The sequence below is a fragment of the Sinocyclocheilus rhinocerous genome, unplaced genomic scaffold (assembly GCF_001515625.1).
Source record: "Sinocyclocheilus rhinocerous isolate Xijiao unplaced genomic scaffold, SAMN03320098_v1.1 scaffold1874, whole genome shotgun sequence".
Classification (NCBI taxonomy): domain Eukaryota; kingdom Metazoa; phylum Chordata; class Actinopteri; order Cypriniformes; family Cyprinidae; genus Sinocyclocheilus; species Sinocyclocheilus rhinocerous.
Genome location: NW_015626862.1, coordinates 1,803,040 through 1,806,417, shown reverse-complemented (window position 1 = coordinate 1,806,417; position 3,378 = coordinate 1,803,040).

The following is a 3,378-nucleotide window of genomic DNA, read 5'->3' as shown; positions in this document are numbered from 1 at the left end:
TGAATAAATGACGGATCCTTTGTTGATAAAATGATATATATATATATATATATACAGTGGGTACGGAAAGTATTCAGACCCCCTTAAATTTTTCACTCTTTGTTATATTGCAGCCATTTGCTTGGATACTCCCAGGAGGCGGAAAAACCCTCGCCAGACCCTGGAGATGAACTGAGGCCCTCTGTCTGAAACAATGTCTTCTGGGAGACCGAAGTTCCTGAATACGTGCTGGAAGAGGGCTTCTGCGGTTTCCAGGGCGGTAGGTAATCCACGCAGGGGAATTAATTTGCAGGATTTGGAGAACCGGTCGACGACTACTAGGATGGTCGTGAATCCGTTCGAAGGAGGTAAGTCAGTGGCAAAGTCCACACCCAGGTGGGACCAGAGCCGGCGAGGGATGGGTAGCGGAACTAGTTTTCCTTTGGGCAGACGACGTGGCGTGGTGGAGATGGCACAGGGAGAGACCTAAAAATGGCTGTCCACCAACGTTTACCATCCAACCTGATAGAACTGGAGAGGATCTGCAAGGAGGAATGGCAGAGGATCCCCAATTCCAGGTGTGAAAAACTTGTTGCATCAAAAAGACTCATGGCTGTATTAGATCAAAAGGGTGCTTCTACTAAATACTGAGCATTTTTCAGTTTTTCTTTTTTAATAAATCTGCAAAGATGTCAACAATTCTGTGTTTTTCTGTCAATATGGGGTGCTGTGTGTACATTAATGAGGAAAAATAATTAACTTAAATGATTTTAGCAAATGGCTGCAATATAACAAAGAGTGAAAAATTTAAGGGGGTCTGAATACTTTCCGTACCCACTGTATATATATATATACATGCTGAAAGTGGGTTTCTTTAACATTAAATTAAACTGTTTAAATACCTTGCGTAGCAGAAACTTAACTAAATTGTGTAAGCGCAATAAAATTACGTCAAACTTCTAAAAGCAATATTCTTTTGACATTCAACAAGAAATAAAGAAGCAATCAGGTGAGGTGGGAGCACAAGGAAGATAAAACTGTTCAATAATCTTATATAATATTCACTCACATTAGCCCTCTTAACCTCAGTGGCAAACCTAAAAGCAGAAATTCATCTAAATCCAGATTCATATGAAACACTGAACTCTCAACATTTTCTCATCTGGTTTAAAACACATAGAATTACATTTAGTCTTCCCATCCAGCCCCATGCTGTGATTTGGGAATCCCCTGGTCCCAATGCAAAATGAAATTTAAATTATTTTTTCATGCAATTCAGTTAAGTTGTAACAATTCAAGAGTTGTGCTGCATAGGCTCACTGTAATTAAGCAAACAAGCAGCAACTCTATTTCTGAGTGCTCTCAATATCAAGTTAGAGGAATTATATATACAAGCCAGCATTTAAAATGACAATGGAGTGAAGATCTTGAATAAATAAAAAAGGCTGCTTTCATTAATTGTGGTTTAACTTGTGATGTTTTCTTTTAGAGACACGCTTTTCTCATGTCTAAGAGATCCCTGAGATTCATCCTCCCACGACTACGAATGTAATTTTAGTGCAAAAATGTATGCAGCTAGAGAAAATAACAGCAAGTGAGATTTATGAGATTTATGATGATGCTGCCCACGGCAACGGCTCTTCGAGTCTGATGAGATAGAAGACCACTTGATGAAGTGTGTTGTCAGAGGAGAGGAATACTAATTGATGATAGGACTAACCGTCAGAGGAGGGATTATGTCACATGAGACTGTGTAGCTCAAATAATGCTCAGCCACTGATGAAATTTTCTGGATGTCCCATCACAATCATCCTCTGTGCCGTGAGATCCTGTTAATTACAAGGGAAAATGGTGGTGTTCAAAAACAGTTTGGAGAAAATTAATGATTATTTATGAAATAATAATGAAAGGAACATAGTGGTGTTCAAAAACAGCTAGGAGAAAATTAATGATTATTTATAAAATATTAATGAAATATTTCAATTTAGAATTCCAAAGCTTTGCTCAAAAATCAGCAAAGAAGAAAATAAATAAATAATGTATTTTGACACTCAACAAGAAATAAAGAAGCCATCGTGAAGTGAAATATAAGACTATTATAAAATCTTATTTAAATTTATATAATAAAAATGAGTCAAGGAAATAAATTTAGAAATATATTACTTTAGATTTTTTTTCAGCATACACAGACAGCACTGAATTGATGTGGATGAACAAATACGCAAAAAAGCAATACAAGCTAATTGGAAGTTTTGTTGTTCATAAAATTTTACATTCTTCACACCAAATGTTTAAGAATTTTTTTTAGTTTTGTTGCCAATTTAATTATACTTTCAGCATTTAAATTATGCTATTCCACATTTGCTTAACAATCAGCAAAAAATAAAATAAAAATATTTTAATAATAAAAAATATTTAAAAACACAATAAATACAATTAAAATAAAATATAAATTCTTAGGTCCTTTGCAGTATAATCCACTGTGAATGGACACCAGTGGAATGACAAGCCCTTCCTTATACATCTTGCTCCCTTGGCAGTCATGTACTAATGATAACTACAAGATAGAAAGTCTCAGACCAGAATAGTGTTGCAAATGGAACTGCTGGAGTGTGGCTCTTGATCTTTTCCCTTTGTAAAGCGAATTCCCTATGGGACAGCGCACAGATGAGAACTCATAATCACCAGAGATAGGGGTGATATAAATCAGACATATCTTGAAGTTGAATCAGGCAAGTTTTGGGTCTATTGACGGCTTGATCTACAGTTTACACTGCTAATGTCTCGGTAAAGCGTCTCTCGGCAAATGTCAATCGTTCAAATTTCAGCAGCAGAGCGGTCTCTGTAAATATGAACATTTCTGCAAAAGCCTGCAAAAGTCATGCCGTGAATTAATGAAGGACAAAGAAATTTATCCAACAGCAATTCTTTGATTGGCAAAAATGAGACATTTTGCAAGCTGATTTTAACAGGCTTTTGGCTTATGCAATGAAAACCAGAGTAAGAATAAAGACCCGCAGGAATCCTCGTACAAACGTATCCCTTTTATTTAAGCTTCTCACGTCAGGTTTTTATTCCATGCCTGAAGATAGCTTGAAACCTACATCAGCCAGGGGAGAAATATGTGGGACCTGAGAGCATCCATGAGTTATGAGTGCTCCAACCACTGCACAGAAATATTAAACTCTATTGGAAACTGTTCAATAATTAAACACATGTACGAAATCTAAGCAATCCCGCTGCAAGAGTGATTACTGCTCGCAATTCATGCATGGAGAAAAACGTCTCGGTTACGTATGTAACCCTCGTTCCCTGAAGGAGGGAACGGAGACGTCACATCATGACCGGTGAATTGGGATCTCGCTTCGAGAGACCAATCTACTTCGAGCCAATGCACAT